This window comes from Callospermophilus lateralis, chromosome 2 (genome assembly GCF_048772815.1).
Source record: "Callospermophilus lateralis isolate mCalLat2 chromosome 2, mCalLat2.hap1, whole genome shotgun sequence".
NCBI lineage: Eukaryota > Metazoa > Chordata > Mammalia > Rodentia > Sciuridae > Callospermophilus > Callospermophilus lateralis.
In genome coordinates this window covers 102,493,933-102,501,336 of record NC_135306.1, presented here as the reverse complement: position 1 = coordinate 102,501,336, position 7,404 = coordinate 102,493,933, and the positions used below count along the sequence as shown (strand labels likewise).

The 7,404-nt window shown below is 40.0% G+C and overlaps 1 pseudogene; it reads left to right on the top strand.

Annotated features, from left to right (window-relative positions):
- Positions 1 to 4,258: 4,258 nt before the first annotated feature.
- LOC143641384 (small ubiquitin-related modifier 1-like) lies at positions 4,259 to 5,638 on the top strand (annotated as a pseudogene).
- Positions 5,639 to 7,404: the final 1,766 nt, after the last annotated feature.

Below are 7,404 nucleotides of genomic sequence, written 5' to 3'. Positions count from 1 at the left end.
AGAAGGATAGGAAGAAATCTACTTCATCTTCGCCTGGAAATCTGACAAAGGGTTTTGAATGTTCATTCTCTTCTGAAAACATAAATCAGATCATGTGTCTACCCTTCTTAAAAACCTTCTTGTCTAGCACCCCACTGTGCAAAGGATAAAATTCTAACCTCTTAATGTGGACAACTAAGATCCTTCACTCTCTCTCCACAAATAATAGCCGTATTTTTCAGTAGCTCTCCACTGTGTACATGTACTTAACCAGCCATACAGAATTTTCCATGCACCATTTCTTCAATACCATGCTTTTCCATGGTTGTTTTGTACACACTGATGTGTGTGCACTGTTGGTCCCACCTTTCTCCTCTTCTTCATTTGGCAGGCACCTAACTATTTCAAACCTAGTTCTTATATAATAGGGAAGCTGGCTGAGACTCTCCCAGAGCTATTTGATCCTTTCTCAGTGCTACCATAGCAGTATGAACATACCTCCATAACTTACTTGTTTGTGTTGATTTCATCCATACAACTATGAGTCCTTTTTGGGGGGCGGGGGGGGGGGGTACCAGGATTGATCCCAGGGGCACTTTACCACTGAGTTACATCTCTACCCCCTTTTTAAAATTTATTTATTTTTATTTTGCAACAGGGTCTCCCTAAGTTGCTTAGGGTCTAACTAAATTCCCCAAGCTAGCCTTGAACTTGTGATCAACCTTCTGCCTCAGTCTTCTGAGTTGCTGGGATTATAGGTGTGAGCCATCTTGTCTGACTCAACTATAAATTCTTTAAGGTTAGGGACTGCGCCTATCTTATTCATCAATGTGTCCTTAGCACATAACACTGTACCTGGCACATAGTTGACATTCAACAAATGTTTATTAAATGAGTAAATGAATGAATTATCGTTCTTAGTTACTAAAGCAACCAAAAATTGTCCCCAGCTTTGTCACTAGGCTACCTGAGACTACCTCATTTTTGTTATTTTTCCTCTAAACAAAATGACTTCGAGAAATGTACTAATATAATCATTTCCCCATCTTGTTCCTTCCTTAAGGACTGCCTGCTTTCATAAACCTGCTGCTGCCACTGGTATCCTAAGGAGCTGACCCTTTGAGAGCAAGGCTGCCCTATTCACTAGTTGATAAGGTCTCCAAAGCCCATTCTCCAGGTCATCATTAGCCATTGATTCAGTCTTTTTTTTTTTTTAAGAGAGAGAGAGAATTTTAATATTTATTTTTTAGTTTTTGGCAGACACAACATCTTTGTTTGTATGTGGTGCTGAGGATCGAACCCAGGCTGCACGCATGCCAGGCAAGCGCACTACTACTTGAGCCACATCCCCAGCCCTTAAACCCTTATTTTTGACTAGTTATATCAAGCCTGACATTTTCTTTGCCAAGCATTCCAGAACTTTAGCTTTTGATAAGAAACAAAATCCTTTTGGATTCATGATCACCTTTTAATTGTGTTGGCTGGGAAGAATTTAACAGTAACTCTTATGAGATTTTGGCATCTGACATTTAAGATAATAATAGCTTTTTTGTTTTTCTGATATTCAGTCTGTACATATATCCTTATTGACAAAATGATTCAACATGTGTTATTACAATGCTTATAATATCAGTGACTTAAGTTGTACAACTTAACATATAAACTTAACACATAAGCACATGTTATTAAGTATTTTGCAGGTCAAACCTATTTTGTTATACCATTGAATCTTTTTAAAGACTCCAATACTTTCGGGCTGGGGATGTGGCTCAAGCGGTAGCACGCTCGCCTGGCATGCGTGCAGCCTGGGTTCGATCCTCAGCACCACATACAAACAAAGATGTCGTGTCCGCCAAAAACTAAAAAATAAATATTAAAATTCTCTCTCTTTCTCCCTCTCTCTCACTCTCTCTTTAAAAAAAAAAAAAAAGACTCCAATACTTTAATCCCTCTATTTTGTTCTAATGTATTATGATCATTGATTTTTCTCAGTTGTAGTCACTATTTATTTGATCCTAATACAGTATATAAGCTCATACACAATAATTGCTTCACATACCAAACCTATTTAGTATAACTGACATGATTAATACTTTTATATGCGTATTTTTTCATTCTTACAGCCACCTTGCAAGATACGTGTTATTATCTGCATTTTATAGACAAAGGAATTAAGGTTCAGAGAAGTAGTTAGGATAGGAAGAAATCTATCTATTCCATCTTCGTCTGGAAATCTAACAGAGGGTTTTGAATTGGTTCCAGAATTGGTTCTGACTCCAAGTACAAGTTCTTCTCAGTGTACCACTTTGCCTCAATGAAAAGATGTAATAAGAAATTGAATCTTCAAAAGATGGAATATCACAGGTGCTGTGGCTCATGGCTGTAATGCCAGCTGCATGAGAGACTGGGGCAGGAAGATCACAAGTTCTAGGTCAGCCTCAGCAACTTGGACTCTGTCAAAAAAAAAAAAAAAAAAGATATATTTTTTTAATTTTTATATTTTTCAAAAAGGGCTTAAGGGGCCAGCATTGTAGCTCAGTTGGTAGAGCGTTTGACTTGCATGTGTGAGGCACTGGGTTCTATCCTCAGCACCACATAAAAACAAATAAATAAATAAAGGTATTATGTCTGTCTACAAGTAAAAAAATTTTTTTTTAAAAAGAGTGGATGTTTTCCTAAAAAAGGCGGGGGCGGGGGTGCCTGGGATGTCCATCAAGTGGTAAAGTATCCCTGTGTTTAATTCCCAGTACTGGGGCAGGAGGAAGTTTCATCCAAATTTCCCCTAATATCCCAACTCCTACTCCTTTAATCATTTTTATTCTATCACAAAAAAATGAGGAGGAGGAGGTAATTGTGTTCAAATATTGATGTATGTGTGTGTGGTGAAATTTTGGGTTTCTCTTGCTTGGTAGCTTATTCTTCTTATGTTCTTATAAATTTTCTTAAGCATTCAGATCCTTTTATACCTCTGAAAAAACAAAGATTTTTTTTTTCAATATCCAAAAGAACTTAAACAGCTAACCTAACTGGCTATCCAAAAAGTCATGTGTGGTCAATGAAACTTGCTAGCAGTAGGAACTGGTATTTGATGGGTAAAAAGGCCAGTGATTGCCAGTTTCCTTCTCACAAGTGTCTGATACTAAAAAAACTATAGTAAGCATTTTTAATTGATTTTTTTTAAAAAAATGACAGTGGAATGCATTACAATTCTTATTACACAAACAGCACAATTTTTCATATCTCTGGATATATATAAAGTATGTTGACATCAATTTGTGTCTTCATACATGTACTTTGGATAATGATGTCTATCACATTCCACCATCCTTGCTACCCCCTGTCCCTTCCCTTTCCCTCTCACCCCTCTGCCCTATCTAGAATTCATCTATTCCTCCCATGCTACCCCTCTCTACCCCAGTATGAATCAGCCTCCTTGTATCAGAGAAAGCATTCAGCGTTTTGGGGGATTGACTAACTTCACTTAGCATTATATTCTCCAGTGCCATCCATTTCCCCGCAAATGCCATGATTTTATTCTCTTTTATTGCTGAGTAAAGTTTCAATGTGTATGTATGCCACATTTTTTTATCCATTCATCTACTGAAGGGCATCTAGGTTGGTTCCACAGTTTAGCTATTGTGAATTGTACTGCTATAAACATTGATGTGGCTGTGTCCCTAGTATGCTGTTTTTAAGTTCTTTGGGTATAGTCTGAGGAGAAGGATAGCTGGGTCAAATGGTGGTTCCATTCCCAGATTTCCAAGGAATCTCCATACTGCTTTCCATATTGGCTGTACCAATTTGTAGACCCACCAGCAGTGTATGAGTGTACCTTTTTCCCCACATCCTCGCCAACACTTATTGTTATTTGTCCTCATAATAGCTGCCGTTCTGACTGGAATGAGATGATATCTTAGAGTAGTTCTGATTTGCATTTCTCTAATTGCTAGAAATGATGAACATTTTTTCATATATTTGTTGATTGATTATATATCCTCTTCTGAGAAGTGTCTGTTCAGGTCCTTGGCCCATTTGTTGATTGAGTTATTTGGTTTTTTGGTACTTAGCTTTTTGAGTTCTTTATATACCCTAGAGATTAGTGTTCTGATGTGTAAGAGGTAAAAATTTGCTCCCAGGATATAGGCTCTCTGTTCACCTCACAGATTTTCTTCTCAGTAAAGGAAACAATCTGTAGTAAGCATTTTTGACAAATTATAGGGCTATTCACTTAAAAACTGAGGATCTTTTCCTTTAGTGTCTGATTCAGTAGCTCCTCCTTTCCCTCCTCATCTGTTTCAGATACATCCTGCAGGCTTTGAGAAGGTAATGTGGACAGTGCCAGATAACAACAGAAAGGAGAGTCAAAAGTTTTGGAGAGGTAGGGAGGTGTAGCAGAAGTCCCTGCAGCCACAGTGTTGTGCTGTGGGAAAGGGAGACAGAGATTCTGCATACCTGAGGTCACTGCTCTGCGGAGACTCCAGGGTGAAGCCACCATCACCATGTCTCATCAGAAAGCAAAACCTTCAACTGAGGATTTGGGGGATAAGAAAGCAGAAAATACATTAAACTAAAAGTCACTGGACAGGATAGCAGTGAGATTCACTTCAAAGTGAAAATGACAACACATCTCAAGAATCATACTGTCAGGCTGGGGATGTGGCTCAAGCGGTAGCGCGCTCGCCTGGCATGCGTGCGGCCCAGGTTCGATCCTCAGCACCACATACAAACAAAGATGATGTGTCCGCCGAAAACTAAAAAATAAATATTAAAAATTAAAAAAAAAAAAGAATCATACTGTCAAAGACAGAAAGTTCCAATGAATTTATTCAAGTTTCTCTTTGAAGGTCAGAGAATTGCTGATAATCAAACTCCAAAAGAACTGCAAATGGAGGAAGAAGATGTGATTGAAGTTTATCAGGAACAAACGGGGTCATTAAAGGGCTTAAAATTCTTTTATTTTTTTTCTTTTCCCTCAATCTTTTTTTATTTTTAAAAATAGTTCTTTTGTAATGTGGTGTTCAGATGGAATTGAAAACTGACACCCATCTCTTTAAAACATCTGGTAATTTGAATTCAGTGCTCATTATTCATTATTATTTGTTTTCATTGTGCTGATATTTTGGTGATCAAACCTCAGCTTCCTTCATATTGCCCTCTTCTTTTAAAAAATTACACGTGTACACAGAGAGGCCACCTTTTTCAGGACTGTGCATTTTCCGGCCTGTGGTGATAAATAAGATCAACCAATCTGAATGTCAAACATACCCTGAAATCTTCAATGCTAGAGGCAGTCATTTTCATGTGCTCAGAAGTTTCTGCCTGGTAGCTCTTCACTGCCACCTGACTGCTTGCCTCCAGAAGGGAGAGCAGGAGTAACCACAACACTGTCTCTGTCACAGTTGGCCTTGAAGTTCTAGCATGTGATTGTTTCATTCCTGGACTGTGACTTTCAGTGGGAGATGGAAGTTTTTCAGAGAACTGAACTGTGGGAAAATGACCTTTCCTTAACTTGATGCTACTTTTAAAATCTGAGGGTCTGGACCAAAAGAGGAGGAATATCAGCTTTGGAGTCAAGATGACAGACATGGTGAGAGTAACGACTAACTCCAAAGATGGCTTCACTAAAGAGAAAGCATTTTAAGATTTAAAAAAAAAAAAAAAAATCAGAAGATCCTTGAAAAGTTCTAATTTTCATTAGCTATTAATAAAGTTATTCATGCAGAAGCATGTACAGCAGAACACTGCTCCTTTGATTTTATTTGTACTTTTGGCCTGGGATGTGGGTTTTAAATGGACATTGTCTGTACCAGCTTCATTAAAATAAACAATATTTGTAAAAACCTTAAGAAAAAGAAATGTGGAGAGCGGGGCTAGGGGTGTAGCTCAGGGTCAGTAGTGAAACACTTGGCTAGCATGTACAGGGTCCTGGGTTCAATCCCCAGCTCCACCAAAGAATGAGAGGTGGCACCAATGAGTGAAAGGACTATCTGAGCCATAAAACCCCTCTTTGCCACTCCATCAAGCAGCAGGAAGCAAAGAGATCATCCTGCTCACCTACAGGAGCAAGTGAGAAAGGGTTCTAATGTCAGTTGGCATGTTCCCGCTGCCATCCTGGCCTCTGAACAGGGATACATGGCTGGAATCCATAGGAAGTAACTGGCACAAGGCAAAGACTGTTTCAGGACTGGCCCTGCTCCCAGCTACTTATTGGCACGCTGTGAATAACAGCCATACTACCATGGGGGCATATTCTTAATACCTCTCAAAGTTCCAGCACCAGGCAAGCATGGTTCTCAGAGACACAAAACAGCTTCTCCTGAAGGGCATGAAAATGAACCGAAGTGAGCCTTCCTCATCCTTGGTTTTTCTGTCTGAAATGGTAAGACGAATGTTCTACACTATGGGAGTCTGGGTAGCACTGTTGAGGCTCTGGAAGTGGTCTCTTCCATCCTTCCTGATGTTCCCTACTCCTCCTAGTGGCATCAGTTAGCCTCAGCACTTTCCTTGGCTCATTTGCATTCCAATCTGATCCTTTTCTTTCCTTAGAGATAAGTACCTGTCATCCTGGGAAAATCAGCTTACTCCTCCTTTAAGAAAGGGAGCCTTCACCTGGGGTCACTCACCCCAGAGCTGGCCCATCATACATTCTGGGACATCAGGTGTCTCCTGGGATTACCCTAGGCACACCAGGACATAAAGTCACCCTAACCATTTGGATAATACTCATCTGACTTGTAAGAATTAAATAAATTTACACCTTGGTACAGTGTGTGGTATAATGAAGGATTTAATTAAGGAGCCATTGTTAACAATAGTCTTCCTTTGATTTCAGCTTGCTGTGTACTATGTGACCTGGTATTTGCACCTCCCTTCCATGTCTCTCTTCTTTCCTCTGTCTCTTTATCCCTGTCCTTGGCTTATTGCCCTCTTCATTTCTGGCACCAGACCCATGCCCCTGACTGCTGGCATTACCGAGGGTTTTACAACTTTGCTTACCCTCTTTTTGCTTGATCCCAGGGCTGGTACCAGCCAAGCCCATTATTCTGGGTCCTCACCTGTGTGATGAAGTTGTTGCTTCACTTCCCCGACCTTGCTGTCAGACCTGGGCACTCCTAGGAGTTAGGGGCAGGGTGGGGTCAGGGCTGAAACCCATTTGCACAAGACACATTCCTATTTTATGTTTTATTAACAAGTTTATTTTTCAGGCGAATACTTCCCTTTCCACCCTTCCTAAGTTCACCCTTGGGCTCCTGTACAAGGATCTCACAATGTCTTCTTTTTATAGGTAGAAACATACCCTGAAATCTTTAATGCTAGAGGCAGTCATTTTTATGTGCTCGGAAGTTTCTGCCTGGTAGCTCTTCACTGCCACCTGACTGCTTGCCTCCAGAAAGGAGAGCACGGGTGACCACAACACTGTCTCTG